General features: G+C 45.7%; 1 protein-coding gene across 14 annotated transcripts in view; it reads right to left on the bottom strand.

Moving 5' to 3' along the window:
* Positions 1-17382, bottom strand: part of AHDC1 (AT-hook DNA binding motif containing 1) — a 273276-nt gene that overhangs the window by 76674 nt on the left and 179220 nt on the right. The window contains exon 1 of one of the 14 annotated variants that reach the window (XM_087876928.1): positions 582-997. The exons of 12 other annotated variants lie outside the window; for them this stretch is intronic. The gene's annotated coding sequence lies outside the window, so the exon portion shown is untranslated. Of the gene's footprint in view, positions 1-581; positions 998-17382 lie in introns of those variants that run through there. One more of the 14 variants, XM_087876931.1, reaches the window with a different exon arrangement.

Genomic DNA, 17382 nt, shown 5'->3' with positions numbered 1-17382 from the left:
CTAAGGTAGGTAAAATGAGGACCCAGATTGTGGGGACAATAAGCTGACTTGGTATAAAATATACAAAAGTATGAAGGCTATTGCTTAACGCATTGTAAGCCGCCCTGAGTCTCCGGAGAAGGGTGGCATATAAATCAAATTAAAAAATAAAAAAAAATCCAGGTCACAAAACCCAGGCAGACATGATCTTACAGAGGTAAGTTAAATGAATCCTCCCTTTTGCAGAGAGTCACTCGTTCTTGATATTTCTAATCCCACCTAATATACAGACAATCACACAGACGTTGATTGCCGTTGTCCTCTTCTTCTTGCAATGTTCCTTTCTCCACCAGGACCATCTTCTGGGTGGAGAACATTTGGGGCACAAAGCGAAGAAGAGAGAAAAGCACTGCGAAAACCAACCTACAGATGGGCTGGTGAAACCGTGCACCTTAAAGTCTAGCTCAGGCCAAAAACCTGAGGTTAATAAAGACCTAGAGAAGGACTTAATTTAGCTGCCTTGTAGTGCCAGCTTTGTTCAACCCCCCCCCCAAAATCCCAACCTCCCAAGCACCACCACTCACTCCCACACATGCACACACCCAACGCGGGGGCTCCGCTTCTCTCTTCCAGCGGTTCGGATCCATCCGGCTTTCCGAAGGCTTCCTTCAAAGCGGGCCAGGTTGACAATAAGATCTGTCCTCCTGCCTGAGCTGGTCTCCTCGTGCCCTGCTTCTCATTTGTTTTTCTGCTTTCAGCTCCAGTCCCTTTCCTGGGATGCTGCAGTTCCACCTGGTTACGCCTGACGCAAATGCCAATGCTCCCTCAGGCCAAGGCTCCTGGCTCTGCTGCCTGCCTTGCAGCTGTAGCGCCCGGCTGTCTCTGGGCAGAGGACGCGGCTGCCACAGCACGGAGGAGGCCGTTCCCCTTCCTCAAGTTCTGCCTGCCAAGGCCAGAAAGAGAGAGAGAGAGACAATAGCTCGCCTGTTTCCCAAAGAGGGTGGCTTGGGAAAAGAAGAAGAAGAAGAAGAAGAAGAAGAGGGGGAAAAAAAAAAGGAGAGCGGCTTACGGCTGGTTACCTCATCCAAGTTTGGCTTCTCACAAAGAAGGGTCGGCGTCCCCCCCCCAATTTGGGAGAAGCCGGGCTGAGCAGAGACTGGAACAGAAGGAGACAAAAGCATGTCTCTGCTGCAGGAAGCCAAAAGCTGGAGCTCGCTCGTTTGTGAAGGCAGATGGAGGAGAACAGGGGAGGTCTAAGAAGCTTGATAGCTCCATTATCTCGGGGGGAATCGCTGGATGCAAAGTTCTGAGGCTTCTGAAAATGTGGGTTGACGATTCCAACTGACCTACTAGAGCCATCGTCTCAGTATGGTTACAGGTAGTCCTTAACTTACAACCATTTGTTTAGAGTAGACACTGTTGCAAGTTATAATGGCACTGAAAAAAAGTGACTTCACAGTAACAATTGACACAGCATCCCCATCAGCATCCCCTCTGTTCAATTGCACACTTCCTCTTTTGCTCAAGAGATCCAGGTGAGGGTATCTATCTATAGTGGGCAAAAAAGTCAAGAGAAGGCTGCAAGGGTTCAATCAAAGCTCCATTTCTGTTGTTGTTGTTGTTTTTTAAAATCGCAGTCCAAGGACATCCTAAATCCAGGATGAAAGAAAGGTAGAGAACTGCTTTCCAGTAGAACACATCCCTATTTTGAGGTCTAGATCAGCGGTGAAATCCTCTGCGGGTTGCCACCAGTTCACTGGCCACGCATGTGCGGTGCGCGCCAAAGGCACGCTGCACACGCATGCACAGTGCGCACCAAACACATGCTTCATGCGGAAAAAGGAGCCTTAAGAAGGTAAGTAGAACAGCAAGGGGGGGGGGAAACAGCTGTGCCGCGTGATTTAGATTCGCTAGAAAGTGATTTAGATTTGCTAAAAAAACCAGATATAAATCGCGCAGCACAGCTGATCATCGGAAATACCGGTAGCTTTTTTTTTACTACTGGTTCACCCGAACCGGTAGTTTTTATTACTACCGGTTCGCTAGAACCGGTGCGAACCGGTAACATATCACCCCTGGTCTCAATCTCTCATTTTGTAAATACGTTTGCTTGCTTGCTTGCTTGCTTGCTTGCATGCATAGGTGTGCGTCACAGTGGTGTCAAGGGAAGAGGTAAGGTTGTACCTGGCTGTCCATTTTGAGGAGACTGGGGTACTCTAGTGTGGAGATCAGGTTTGGCACATCAATTCACAGAAACTTGCTGCCTGCTTTGAGCCATGTAGCCTTGGGAGGACATGCTTGGGGAAAACGCACAAACAGGGATGGGGTGGGGGTGAGTTGACCTCCCCTGTGCCAAGGTACATCTCCCATCTCTTCCTTGATGACTGTGATTAGTGAGAGCACTGCAGCTTCTTACAGAGAAGGTTCCAGTTGCACCTGAGACCTTTTCTGTGAGCAATATTGAGCTTCCTGGTACTGGTTTACAACCAGTTTCCACCATGTCTGAGATGCTGTTACCCACAGTGGCCCAGGAGGGAGGGAGGGAGGGAGGAATGGAAAGAAATTAAGAGAGAGTGGGAGGGAGAGAGGAAGGGAAGGGAGAGAGAGAGAGAGAGAGAGAGAAAGAAAGAGAGAGGAAGGAAGGAAGGAAGGAAGGAAGGAAGGAAGGAAGAGAGCAAGAAAGAAAGAAAGAAAGAAAGAGAGAGAGAGGGAGGGAGGCCGGGAGGAAGGAAGGAAGGAAGGAAGGAAGGAAGGGAGGGAGAGAGAGAGAAAGAAAGAAAGAGAGAGAAAGGGAGGCAGGAAGGAAGGAAGGAAGAAAGAAAGAGAGAGAAAAAGAAAGAAAGAGGGAGAAAGAAAGAGGGAGCAAGGGAGGGAGGGAAGAAAGAAAGAAGAGAGAGAGAGAAAGAAAGAAAGAGGGAGAGAAGAAAGAAAGAATGAGAGAGAGAGAGAAAGAAGGAGGGAGGGAGGGAAGAAAGTAAGTAAGAAAGAGAGAGAGAGAGAGAGAGAGAAAGAGGGAAGGAAGGAAGGAAAGAAAGAAGCCTTCTTTTCCTGCTCATCTGCATGTCCCCTCCGTTGCTTCTCCCACTTGGCATCAAAGCCAATAAATTTCTCCTGCCTCCAGGCCTGAAGGATGCAGAGACTTAATTCAGCCACACAAGCTGGTTGCTGGGTGGACTTGCTGGATATCTGCCCAGCCCAAGGTCTTTAAAACCAAGCAGATGCAATGCTGTCTAGGTTGAAGCAAACCCAGGGAGAGAAGAGCAAGGAGGATCAAAGGAAGGTGTCACATCAAGAGGGTAGGCTAGAAAAGGATGAAGAAGAGGGGACAGGCAACCTTCCTGGGCCCTAGACCTCAGATATCCCGACAGGCAAAAGGATGGTTTGTTTCTGACAGAGAGGAGAAAGCCAAGAAGAATCAGAGTCCAAGTGTGCTAAGATGGAGTGGCTTACACAAAGTCATCACCAATAGGCCATCATTCATAGACTGGCAGGCATGGGGGTCAAAGGCTGGAGTGGCCCATGGCAGCTGTTGATGTTTCTATTCAGAAAAGCCCACGCTTGGTCCTCAAGAGAGATGTGGGCAGCTCACGGGGTCACCACCTTTCAAGGCCATTCATGCTGGGGCATGACATTCAACTTCCCTTCCTGGAAGAGATCTCTTGTCTTAACTAATCAAGATGAGATCATTTGTGGATTCACGTTGCAATCTTGAAGCATCAAAAGGATCCATGCGCCAACCTTCTACATAATATTGAAAATCCATGCAAGTGATCAAGGAGGAAGAAGGGCAATGCGAAGGAGCATGCTCCGCGATAGATCACTCAACAACTTCTCCCACTCAAAATTAGCACAAGGAATATATAGTAAAGCCATGACAATCTGTAGGAGTGCAACATATTTGGAGAAGGCCTTGTGTACTGCACAATTGTTCACCAAAAAGTAGACTAGCCCTCTGGGCACAGGATTGTGATTCTGGGAGATTGTAAATTATTGGTTGTAATTTGATTATAAGTGTTGGTTGATTTTCATTATAGTTTACTTCAGATGTTTTAATGTCCTGTTGCAGGTACTTTTTATGCCCTCTCATTACAGAATTACAAAATAACACATTGGAAGTGACCTTGGAGGTCTTCTAGTCCTATCCCTTGCTCAAGCAGGAGATACCAGTGATGACTAACCTTTTTGCCATTGTGTGCCAGGAGGGGGGAGGGTAGGGGGGCGTGTGTGCGCATGGCCACACCCATAATTCTATGCGCCCCACCCCCACGCATGCACATGTGAAACCTCCCCGCCCCACTCCTGGCACGCAATGGCCTGGTAGGCCCGTTTTTCTCTCTCACCTGGCTCCAGAGCCTCTCTAGGAGTCTGGGGAGGGTGAAAACAGCCTTCCCCACCACCACCACAAGGCCCTCCGGAGGCAGGAAACAACTTATTTCCCTACTTCTGGTGAGCCCAGACGGTCCAAAAATCAGTTGGCCGGCATGCGCATGCACACTGGACTGAGTTCGCGTGTCCACTGATATGGCTACATGTGCCACGCGTGCCATAGGTTCGCCATCACGGTCCTATACCATTCCAGACAAATGGCTATCCAATTTCTTCTTTAAAAATCTCAAAAAGTTATGGAGCACTCACAGCTTCTGAAGGCAAGCCTTTCCCACTATTTAATCTGTCAGAAAATTTCTCCTTATTTCTAGGTTGCTTCTCTCCTTGATTACTTTCCATCCATTCCTTCTTGTCCTACCTCCAGGTCTTTTGGAGTATAGGTTGACCCCATCTTCTTTGTGGCCAGCCCCTGAGATATTGGCGTTTGTTTGTATCGAGGTTGTTCCATGGAGGTTTGAAATGTTTGTAAGCTAACATGAATAGACTTTGTGAGGTATAAATTCAATTGTGGCTGCTGATAATAACATCAACAACAATACTATTAATAATAAATGGCCTCCTGGAATCTCATGCCCACTCAGCAAAGTTTCTAACCTTTAGATATTCCAAAAGAGTTTTGATAGTGTGAATTCTCGGACGTCTTACAAAAGGTTTGGAAGTCACTGAGTAAGGTTTTTTTTTTAAACAGGCTGGAAAATAGTTGCCAAGGGCTGTTTCATTTCTGAGTGGCTTGCTCAACACTGGACTCAACCAATTATCTAAATTAGGGATGTGGTGTGGATTCTGGTTGTTGTAGTCTATACATCTTAAAGTTGCCAAGGTTGACAAATACTAATCTATTTGATGGAAAGGAGCTGGGCTAGTCAAATATAGTGATCCACTGTAGTTATAAAGCTGCTTTGAAGTAGATGTGAATATACACACTACTCCTATTGGCAACTCCTTAAACGATCAGTGACACTTCCAAGCTTGCACTTTGCAGCACAATTCCAATAAAATACACAATTCAATTAAGGAGGGGGGGCAACAGGGTGTGCAGAATACTTTGGATGTTGCCAGCCTCCTTAACTCAAATACAAATTTTCCTAGGTAGCTACTGAGCCCAAAGAATGATGCTATGTCTTAAGGAGACACCAGGGTGGATAAAAATCAATGATTTTTTTTTAAATCCAAAAAATCAGATTTTTTTTATTTAAATCGGATTTTTTTGATTTAAATCAGATTTTTTTGATTTTTATCGAATTTATTTTAATAAAAAACTTTTGGGGTAAAAATCTATCGTAAGATAGTTTTCTATTTAAGATACATAAATAATTTAGTTTATTCAGCATGAAATGGAGCTTAGTTATGTAGCATGAGGCTGTATATTCTGTATAACACTGGGACTATCAGTGGGTCAAAGGAGTAGCAGAGATGACAGTTGCTCTTTAAAAATTATGATTTAAATCGAGTTGATTTAAATCAAGCCTTTTTACTAGTGATTTAAATCATGATTTAAATTGTGATTTAAATCAACTCGATTTAAATCAAATCCACCCTGGGAGACACCAATGTGTGCAGCATGCACACCCACTTCTGCTCCAAGGCACTCTATGGATTTGGGGGCTGAAGGACAGCACCTTCCTGGATCTGATTAATTTACCTTCATTAGCAGCTCAGGGTTGAATCTGTGGGGTTGCTGATGCTCTCTGAGCTTGGTTGTGGGGTTTTTTTTTTTGCAGATGTTTCATTACCCAACTAGGAGCAGTGATAATGTTACCTAGTTAGGTAACCTAGTTACCAACGCTCAGAGATCACCAAGAATCCCACAATTTACCTCCTTGCTTTCAAATAAAGGCCCCCCCAGACACTTTTGGGAAACATCAGCACTAGCATTTGGCAACCTAGTGCCAATGCGCACTAAAGCAGCCCTGGAGATTTTTCTAGGCATCTGCCAGGCTCCTAAACCCAGGGGTGGGTTGCTGGAGGTTCTCAAGGGTTCGGGAGAACCTCTAGCTAAGATTCTATGCAGTTTGGAGAACTCCCAAATCCCACTCCTGGCTGGCACCGCCCCTCCCACCCCTCCCTTCCCAGGAGTCCCCACGTGGCCCGTTTTGGATGCAGGTAAGTGCAGGGCGCACGCGGAGGCATGGGGAGGGCCAAAAATGGGCCTACCGGAACTTCGGGAAGGCCGGAAACAGGTCTGTTTTCAGCCTCCAGAGGGCCTCTGGAGCCTGGGGAGGCTGTTTTTACCCTCCCGGAGGCTCAAGAAAAGTCTATGGAGCCTGGGGAGGGCAAAAATACCCCCCCCAACGTGGTGCAGGAGGCCGACTAGGTCACGCCCACCATGGCCACGCCCACCCAGCAACCAGGCAGAGAACCCCTTGCTAAAATTTTTGAAGCCCACCCCTGCTTAAACCCACCTGTTTCTCTCTCACTCAATTTTTCTTCTTTCTTTCTTTCTTTCTTTCTTTCTTTCTTTCTTTCTTTCTTTCTTTCTTTCTTTCTTTCTTTCTTTCTTCTTTCCTTTCTCATTCTTTTTTCTTTCTCTTTCTCCATCTATCTTTCTTTTATCTCCCTCCCCTCCCCCCCTTCCTTCCTTCCTTCCCTTCCCTTCCAACAAGGAATTAAACGAGAAACAAGCCTGCTGCTATTCCAAGCCTACACTATCCTCTTTATTAGAAGGCCCCATGGGCATTCTCAGAAAATAAAACTCACGGCACCCCCCATGTTTTGTGAGGAAGTGCGGCGAGAAGAGAAAGACAAAGGTCAGCCAGAGAAGTAAAAAAAAATACATCTGAAGGAGCTCAAGGAAATCGTAGCGCACCCCTCACCTGATTGCTTCTTGCTAAGTGGGAATTTGTGGCCATCTATTTTGTGACAGTGCTCTCGGCATGCTCCAGGAATTCCAAACAAGCCCCTCCCCCCCACCTTGTCTAGCTCCGTATTACCATGTGCAGCTGATGGCAAGATAAATATTCACCAGTTACCACTGTCTATTCTGCGCAATGTTCTCTAGTCGAAGATGACTTATTCTCCTCCATCCCGCCAGTCGGAAAAGGCATGGATGGGTTAGCGATGGGAAATGTTGGATAAAAGAAACAGCTGTCACCCAATTCGGTCCTTTGCTTCAACAAACAAACAAATAATAATAATAATAAAAAAAAAACCCTCTATTGTAGCAGCGAACTTCATTCTCCAGGGGTGAATTCTTTCATTAACCAAAACAGCACCACCCACAGGTAACAAGGCAGGATTCCAGCAATTCTGGGCCGCTTCTAAAGTTTGCAAAGGTTCAAATAACAACAGTAACAGAGTTGGAAGGGACCTTGGAGGTCATCTAGTCCAACCCCCTGCTCACGCAGGAGACCTATACTAGGGATTCGAACCGCCGAACGGCCAACCTTTCTGATCGACAAGCTCAATATCAGTAATAATAATAATAATAACAACAACAACAACTGCAAATAACTGTGCTACTTGGAACATCATACATCTTAAGAAGGTACTTGGTTGATACCTCGGACACTGGCAGCAACCCGTATCAACCATTAGCATCAGTCAATGGTATTTGTGATGCATTTTTGAGTTAAGACAGGCTCTTCTGAACCTGAATGTTCAGGTTCAGAAGAGCCTGTAGTACAGTGGACTAAAGCACTGTTATTAAAATCTGCTGCTTGCAATTACTGCAAGTTCAAATCTCACCAGGCTCAAGGTTGACTCAGCCTTCCATCCTTTCAAAGGTAGGTGAAATGAGGACCCAGATTGTGGGGGCAATAAGCTGACTTTGTATAAATATACAAGAAGTATGAAGGCTATTGCTTAACGCATTGTAAGCCGCCCTGAGTCTCCGGAGAAGAGCGGCATATAAATTAAAGCAAAAAACAAACAAACAAACAAACAAACAAAAAACTGAGTTTCATATTTAATGAATAAAGGTAATAATAATAATAAAAACAAATAAAGGAAACCTTAAACGAATCAGAATGAGGATTGGGAGAAAACCAAACTTGAGCATTTTTAGGAGCTTCCACACTCCTGGCTGCTGAAGGAAGAATAACGGAATAACAGAGTTGGAAGGGAGTTGGTCTCCCTTCCGGAATAATAAAGTTGGTCTTAATCCAGGGGTCTCCAACCTTGGCAACTTTAAGACTTGTGGACTTCAACTCCCAGAATTCCTCAGCTGAGGAATTCTGGGAGTTGAAGTCCACAAGTCTTAAAGTTGCCAAGGTTGGAGACCCCTGTTCTAGTCCAACCCGCTGCTCAAGCAGGAAACTCTATATCAATCCAGACAAATGGAAGGAAAAGAAAAAAAAAGTGGAAAATGGAAACAGAACAGAGTGATGAATCCTGGAAGGGGTCCTGCTGTCTCAAAGACCTTCCATAATAGACCAGTCTCCTTACAAAAAAAGAAAAGAAACGTGTGCAGCAGACACACACAAACACACACACAGACGAAAGCCCTTGGATTTCTCCTGCTGCTCTCTTGACTTGCCTACAAAGTCACCCCGCCCTCCCAAAAGGGGCAGACAGGCAGGAGAGGCAAGGACAGGGACGGCCAGACCTGTTCCGGATTATAGAAACCGGCTGGACGAGAAACGTAGAATCCAGTGGGCAGAAAGGTTTTGTGGCCCAAAGCTGCTCCACTTCTCCCACCCACACCCACACCAACACCCCACCCTCTGCCTACATCCCGTTCGTTCTTCGGGGAAGGTGTTGTTAGTGGAAGGGGAACTCCGGGCTGGAGATCCTGTTTTCTGGGAGATTCAGCTTTCCCTGCAGAAGGTAGAGAGTTTGGCTACAGGAACAAGAAGGGTTGATGCACTGAAAGCTAAGAAGGAGGAAAGAGGTCTGTCTGTGTGTGTGTGTGTGTGTGTGTGTGTGTGTGTGTGTGTGTGTGTGTGTGTGAACACCCAGGGAGGAAAGGAAACAAAGCAAGCAAGCCAGACAGAGGCCAGGATTCTTTGCAGAAAGTTTGAGAAACTGAAAAAGCTAAAATGGAGGCACTCGAGTTACGGAATAGGGCAAGGAAATGCCAATATGGCATTTGCCGCGCAGGTAGTGATGGGAGCTGCATGGCGCTCCCACATAACACCTCTCCTGAGTGAGCTGCACTGGCTCCCAGTGGTCTTCCGGGTGCGCTTCAAGGTGTTGGTTATCACCTTTAAAGCGCTCCATGGCATAGGACCTAGTTATCTTCGAGACCGCCTGCTGCCACTAACGACCTCCCACCGACCGGTGCGCTCCCACAGAGAGGGCCTCCTCATGGTGCCATCGGCCAAGCAATGTAGACTGGTGGCCCCCAGGGGGAGGGCCTTCTCTGTGGGGGCACCTGCCCTCTGGAATCAACTGCCCCCAGAGATACGAAGAATTCAAGACCTCGGTGCCTTCCGCCGTGCCCTGAAGACCCTCCTTTTTTAGCAAGCCGGGCTGGCTTAATGCTTTTTAAATGTTTTTAATATGTTTTGTTACTGTTTTTTAACTTTGGGGCCAAATTTATATATATCTTTTTAAATTGTTTTTAATGCTTGTATCTATGTTTTTACTTTGGCTGTACACCGCCCTGAGTCCTTCGGGAGAAGGGCGGTCTATAAATTTGATAATAAATAAATAAATAAATAAATATCTGGGTCTTACAGGGCTTCTCCGTTGTCTTCCCCTTCCTTTGTCCTCCCACAGCTCAGCATCCTCAGAAGTCTTATATTGCAACTAGTGAGGCCACACTTGGAATACTGCGCACTGTTCTGCTCACCATGATACAAAACAGATGCTGAAAGTGTGCAGAGAAGAGAGCAACAAAGATAAAAAGAGTCTGGAGGCTAAATTAAAGGATGAACGTCCCAAAGTTGCTTTTTTCAAGACGCAACTGGACTTTCTGAAGAGAAACGTCTTCAACTCTGACTGGATGGATGACTGAATCCTTCCAATTCCCCACCATCCAGTCAGAGCTGAAGAAGCTTCTTGGATGAGAAGTGAAACATCTTCAAAGAAAAACCAGAAAGTCCAGTTGCCTCTTGAAAAAAAAAAAAAACATGACCTGGATGACTGAGAATCTCCATAGACATAAAAGATGAACGGTTGAGGGAGACAGGTATTGTCTAGCCCAGGGGTCCCCAAACTTGGCAGCTTTAAGACTTGTGGACTTCAACTCCCAGCATAGCTGGCTGGAGAATTCTAAGAGTTGCAGTCCACAAGTCTTAAAGCTGCCAAGTTTGAAGACCTCTGGTCTAGCCTATCGAAGAGAAGATTTGGGTGAGAGACATGATAACTGTCTTCCAGGACTTGAGGGCTGTCACAGAGAAAGGGGGGATTGACTTATTCTCAAAAAAAACCAGAGGGCAGGACAAGAGGTAATGGGTAGAAGCTTGTTAAAGGGAGATCCAATCAAGAAGTAAGGATAATTTTTCTGACAAGTGAGAATAATTAATCAATGGAACACCTTGCCTCCTGGAGTTATGGGTGCTCCATCACTGGAGGTTTTCAAAAATAGACCAGACAACCATTTGACTGGGGTGGTATACAGTTTCCTGCCTTGGACTAGAACAGGGGTCTCCAACCTTGGCAACTTTAAGACTTGTGGACTTCCAACTCCCAGAATTCCTCAGCCAGCTTTGCTCATTCCCTGCTGGCTTTGCTGGCTGAGGAATTCTGGGAGTTGAAGTCCACAAGTCTTAAAGTTGCCAAGTTTAAAGTCTTAAAGTTGCCAAGGTTGGAGACCTGTGAGGTCCTTTCCTTCGCTATGATTCTATGGTCTATGTTCCCCGTTTTGAGTCCATTTCTACAGGGGCACTGTTACTTCAGTGTGTTGCATTCTCCATTCAGCTCTTGGCAATCGTGGTTTATGAAATGTCTTTCTGCAAGGAGCAATCTTAAACCTTGCAGCACGTGTGTCCTCCCAGAGTCCCACGGGGTACAAGCCATGTTTACTAGGTGAGAACTAAACCTCAGGTGATGGTTGCAGACCTGAGCAAGGGAATCAAAACTTAGCTCCTTAGTTTTTGACTACTTATTAAAAAAAACTTTTAGGTGGTGCTTCTGGTAGACCAAGAGCAGCGATCACGGGAAGCTTATTGATGTTATTTATGGGTTATATTTAATTTGTTTGTGGACAGCCTTTGAAGGTCCTGTTCTTTCAGTGTAGTTTGCAGAAGAAGAGCAGGAATACAGAAAAGAGACCACAACATCACACATTGATGGAAATCAACTAAGAAGACAGCATTCTGTCCTCACAGGTTTGAAATTTAGACTGAACCACAGGGTTACAAGAAAATAATAACTCAAAAGAGTCATATTGCCTCTTTTAGAAGGCTTTGGGGAAACTTTGGTCCCTAAGATCACACATATAAGTACATATATTTATGTGTACATATGCGTAGCTATCACATGGGTGACTTATGCTTACGCATACACTAGGTGAATAGCACACTTATAAACACAGAATTTGATGGAGGTTGCTCTTAAACCACAGAATTAAGAATTAACAACCCCATTCTTACTCAGTTCCTCCTTGCCTGCATCCATGTTTCTCAACCTTGGCAACTCTATAGATGAATGGACTTCACCTCCCAGAATTTATGGCTGGCTGGGAAATTCTCGGGAGTTGAAGTCCACACATCTTTAAGCTGTCACGTCTGAGAAACACTCAGGACCAGCATGATAGCAGATTCCCAACACTGGTGACATTTTCCACTGTTGAGTGACCCCCTTCTCCCCCACCCCACCCCCAAAAAACCCCAGAGAGGCCTTTTGTGATTTACTCATTCTGCTCGCAAAACCAGGTTACCTGAAGTTGGACTTTAGGTGAGTTTTTGATCCAGAAGAGCTATATTTGGAGTTAATGCTTCCTCTTTGAATAAATATCTCAGGTATGCTAAAGACTGTTCCAGACCCACCCAGATGTTTATGGAAAAGAGAGTGGCAAGAAACTATAAATAAACGCGAAAGCATTGGAGAAGCCGTTGCATTCCCGTGAGTGATAAAAACACCAGGAATATCACAGGGAGCAACTCCCTTCCTAATGGCCCTCCACACGCAGACACATTTTTTAGCTCCTGCTGAACGCTCACCTGGTCTCCAGATATTCTCAAATTCCAACTACCATCATTTCTAGGCAGCACAGACAATAGCCAAAGGTTATATACCATCCCAGTCAAATGGTTGTCCATCTCTAACATCTGCAACATCTAAAAGGGGGCAGAATTGTGACGTCAGCATCCTGATCAACTTTCTCACAAGACCCTAAACACGGATTAACAAAACATTGAAAGCTACGTCAGGTTCTTTACGTTGCAATGAACCATAAACTACCCCAGAATTCTTTTAGTTTAGCCTAGTGTGGTGATAGAAGGGACACGGTGGCTCAATGGCTAAGACGCTGAGCTTGTTGATCGTAAGGTCGGCAGTTCAGCGGTTCGAATCCCTAGTGCCGCGTAACGGGGGTGAGCTCCCGTTCCTTGTCCCAGATTCTGCCAACCTAGCAGTTCGAAAGCACATAAAAATGCAAGTAGAAAAATAGGGACCACCTTTGGTGGGAAGGTAACAGCATTCTGTGCGCCTTTGGTGTTGAGTCATGCCGGCCACATGACCACGGAGACGTCTTCGGACAGCGCTGGCTCTTCTGGCTTTGAAACGGAGATGAGCACCGCCCTGTAGAGTCGGGAACGACTAGCACATATGTGCAAGGGGAACTTTTACCTTTTTACCTTAAGTGCAGTGACGGTGCATCTATGACACATAGGTCACTGGTGATGCACCAAGCCATTTTTGGTGACAAGCCAGACCTCCAGAGCCTCTGGAAGTTGTGCAAGGGCCTTGCTCTTGGGCAGCCTCTGAGGCATGTGAAAATCATGCAAGTGTTCTCACACAATCTTCTGAGGACTCCCAGGAGCAGGGCCCTCCTGAACGACTTCCAGAAGATCTGGACAATAGAGTCTAGTGAGGAGGTCCGGAGAGGCTGTCAAAGCAGGCGTTTTCTGAATTTTTGACAAGCCGAGCGCAAAAGGTTTTGCCATCACTGGCCTAGTGGGTTGTGCCTACGACAGATGGACATTTTCTTATCCGGTAGCAAGTTGTAGCATTTTTATAGCAAGAGCTCCAGAGCGCTCCCCAGTGTCTCATTAAAAGACTCCTGGTTAGAATTATCACCGGAGCACGAAAAGTATAAATACATCGTGTTTGCAGAAACTGGGATTCAAAACACTCCCCTGAAAGCTTACTGGGTAGCATTGGGACAATCGTATTCCACTCGTCTCTTTTTTTTTTCCTGCCTAACCTACACCACAGAATTGTTGTGAGGATAAAAAGGAGAGCATTTTTCTGCCTGCTTGCAGCTCCCGCCCCCCCAAGCCTGACCGCTACTCTTCTCTGAGTATGCAGATATCCTGAGATTATAAATAGATGCATCTAAATCAGAAGGAGGTGACCTTTTTGGTGCCTGGGGAGCAATAAAAATGTATAACAGAAGACTGGGCTGAAATTTTTCTCCTCTAGGTTATGAAAAAGAAGTTTAGAAACTTTTCCTTTCCTTTCCTTTTTCTTCTTCCCTCCCTCCCTCCCTCCCTTTCTTTCTCTCCTTCCTTTCCTTTCCTCTCCTCTCCTTTCCTTTCCTTTCCTTTATTCATTTACTTCCTTCCCTTCCCTTCTTTTTATTCCTTCTTCCCTCCTTCTTTCTCCTTCCTTCCTTTCCTTTCCTCTCCTCTCATCTCCTTTCATCTCCTTCTTTATCCATTTACTTCCTTTCCTTTCCTTTCCTTTCTTTTTATTCCTTCTTCCCTCCCTCTCTCCCTTTCTTTCTCCTTCCTTCCTTTCCTCTCCTCTCCTCTCCTTTCATCTCCTTTCCTTTCCTTTTTTATCCATTTACTTCCCTCCCCTTCTCTTCCCTTTCCTTCTTTATCCATTTACTTCCTTTCCTTTCCTTCTTCCTTTTTATTCCTTCTTCCCTCCCTCCTTTCTTTCTCCTTCCTTCCTTTCCTTTCTCCTTCCTTCCTTCCTTCCTTAAGCCCCTTCCAGCTTTGATGAGTTTCCTACTTCCAAATAGTGAGAAAGTACACTGCTAGTTTGTTCAGCAATCAGAGGGGGTTTGAAGACTGAAAAAAAAGGGGGGGGGGTTTAGGAGTTGCCTTTGCTAAGGGAGGGGGTTCACATCTGCTCCAAGTTGACACTGTCCAGAAAATGCAAATAACAGAAAGCTAGGAAAATCGCCATGTATGGAAGTCTCAGCTGAGAGCAACGTTTAAAGCTCACAATTAAGAAAGACCCTCCAGAGCCAACCAAAAACCACAGAGGGGCCGCACATTTGTTCCTATAAACATGGATCTGTTCTGACCGAGTGCAAGGCAATGTTAAAACGGTAACGGAGTTGGAAGGGACCTTGGAGATCATCTAGTCCAACCCCCTGCTCACGCAGGAGACCTGTACTAGGGATTCGAACCGCCGAACTGCCGACCTTTCTGATTGACAAGCTCAGCGTCTTAGCCACTGAGCCACCTAGTCAGGCAGATGAAACAGATGGATGAATGCAGGTAAGGAAAGTCAAAAGGAACGGATTGCCCTGCCAATTACAAATCCTAGCTTTCTAATAGGACTTACATGGTTTCTCATCATGTTTGATTAGTTTCTAATATATATACAGATTGGTAGCCCTCAAAACAAGGACTTAAATAAGGTTTCAAGCATGCCACTGTGGTTTTGGCCATTGGTTTTTTTTTTTCCCCCTTACCTCTTGGATTTTACTATATTTTAAATACTTCAAGGATCTGTAGGCCATCTGTTAGTAAAATTTCCAGCGTAGCTAAGCCAAATGTGGCAAGACAGAAAACAAATGTGAAACATACAAAGTGTACAAAATATGTGAAACAAACATGCAAGTATACAAAGGGTAGCTCAGAATAAACCATAAACAGGTATCCATTCTGCTAAAACAAAACCTAAGGTAAAGGTTGTTGTGATCCGCCAGCAGCCTGTGAAGCTGGCAGCAGAGTCGGACAGCGAGGAGGCTGAGGAAGAACATGGGCCAGTCCTGGAGGCTGGGGAAGGCCCGGATGAGGGCTCTGCGTCGGAGGCAGAGATGGGGCCAGGACCATCGCGGAGTGATGCGCAGACTTCGGAGCCTCCAGAGGCTGACAGCAGAGAGGCAGAGGAACAGGAGGTGCCTGTTCCTAGTGCACGTATGAGAAGAGCTGCCAGAAGGCAGGAGCAGCTAAAGCAGAGAGGACGACTCGGGAGTAGGGCCAAGAGATGATTGGCCCCTCCCAAAAGGCTTAAAAGACCAGCAACGGCTCTTGGCCTCTGCCGGAAAACAACGTTAAGAGAATTGCTTCTTGTTTCATGGTATTCATTTCTTGTCGGTGTCTTCTGCTTTTGAACTTTTGCCAAGAAAAGCCTTTGGCAGTTTGCCTAATTATACCAAGGTCGGTGATAAACTGAGGAATGGTGTTTTGAAGAATTTGCTTTAATTTAGTTTGGACTATGCTGAGAATGAGTTAATTCTCAGCTGTTCTAATAAAGTCTGTTTGTTTTCGAACTGTTTGTATTTAATACTAACTACTTGGGCCTGGGTCACACAAAGGTAAAGGTTCCCCTCGCACATATGTGCTAGTCATTCCCGACTCTAGGGGGCGGTGCTCATCTCCGTTTCAAAGCTGAAGAGCCAGCACTGTCTGAAGACGTCTCCGTGGTCATGTGGCTGGCATGACTCAGGCACACGGAACGCTGTTACCTTCCCACCAAAGGTGGTCCCTATTTTTCTACTTGCATTTTTTACATGCTTTCGAACTGCTAGGTTGGCAGAAGCTGGGACAAGTGACAGGAGCTCACCCCGTTACGTGGCACTAGGGATTCGAACTGCTGAACTGCCGACCTTTCGATCGACAAGCTCAGCGTCTTAGCCACCAAGCCACCACGTCCAAACAAAAGCTACTGGCTGTTAAATAAGGAGTCTGGGCAAAACATTTCCAAAAGAATTTCAATGCAGTCCCGTGGACAACAGGATGCAGTAATCTAGTCCAGTTATGGAAATTCTTCCTAAGTGTGATGAGATGAAATTTCAGCTACATTCTGCAGTGGTCACAATTCCTGAGGTCCCTGCCAGACTTCAGAAAATAGCGAGAAGAGAAAAGGTCTTCCTTTCCTGGGGGAAGAGATGGGACACTTGCTCCCCGGTTCGGAAAGGCTTACTGTTTTTTCCTGTGCTTATAAACCGTTGCAGAAATGAGACCACAATAGTATCTTGGGGGTTTGTTCCTCCAAAGATGGATGATACTTGGCACAGGTGAGTTAGCAAGCAAATGCATGATGAATCTGCTTGGGCCGAACAGGTTCCACCCGATGGAAGCCACTGATTTTATTTTACTTAGATAGCTCAATAATACAACAACTCTTTCTTTCTCCTGTTTTCCCCACAGCAACAACCCTTTGAAGTGAGTGGGACCGAGAGAGTAACTGGCCCAAAGTCATCCAGCCAGCTTTGCTGTCAAGGATGGGACTAGAATTCACAGTCTCCTGGTGATTGGCCCAAAGTCAATTAGTTGGCTTTTATAGCTAAAGCTAGACAAGAATCTCAGAGTTTCCTGGTTTCCAGCACACGAAACCGGCTCTCTTTTGAGTTTCCAGAATGACTTTTGGGTCTTGCACCACTCCCAGACAAGACATCAATCTCTCACTAATCTCAAATCAGAAATCAAATATCGGTGGCATTTGGGAGATACCGCCTAGCAAGTTAAGCACTCTCATGCACCAGCAATACAAAATCTCCAATCGATTGACAGATAGGGCAGTGAGCATTTTCTGAATCCTCCAAACGGCTTCAAAAGAAGCCAGGGGATTTGTGTTTTTCCACCAGCCCACCCCCATCTGAAGAATGGAGCAAAAAGGCAGTGGGGCACAATTGGTATTGAAACCAACACAGATTTTGGAAGGGTGTGGGTGACATTTTTTCATTCTCTGATCTGGTGGGAGCAGTTTACACGGCCTGGTTAACCAGCAGTAGTTAATTTAACTTACTGTAGCCCTGGAGTTCTCTCAAGCTAAAACTAGCATATC

Source organism: Pantherophis guttatus, chromosome 10 (genome assembly GCF_059756535.1).
Source record: "Pantherophis guttatus breed Tessera chromosome 10, ASM5975653v1, whole genome shotgun sequence".
In the NCBI taxonomy this organism is placed as follows: domain Eukaryota; kingdom Metazoa; phylum Chordata; class Lepidosauria; order Squamata; family Colubridae; genus Pantherophis; species Pantherophis guttatus.
This window is presented reverse-complemented; position numbering and strand designations above follow the sequence as displayed.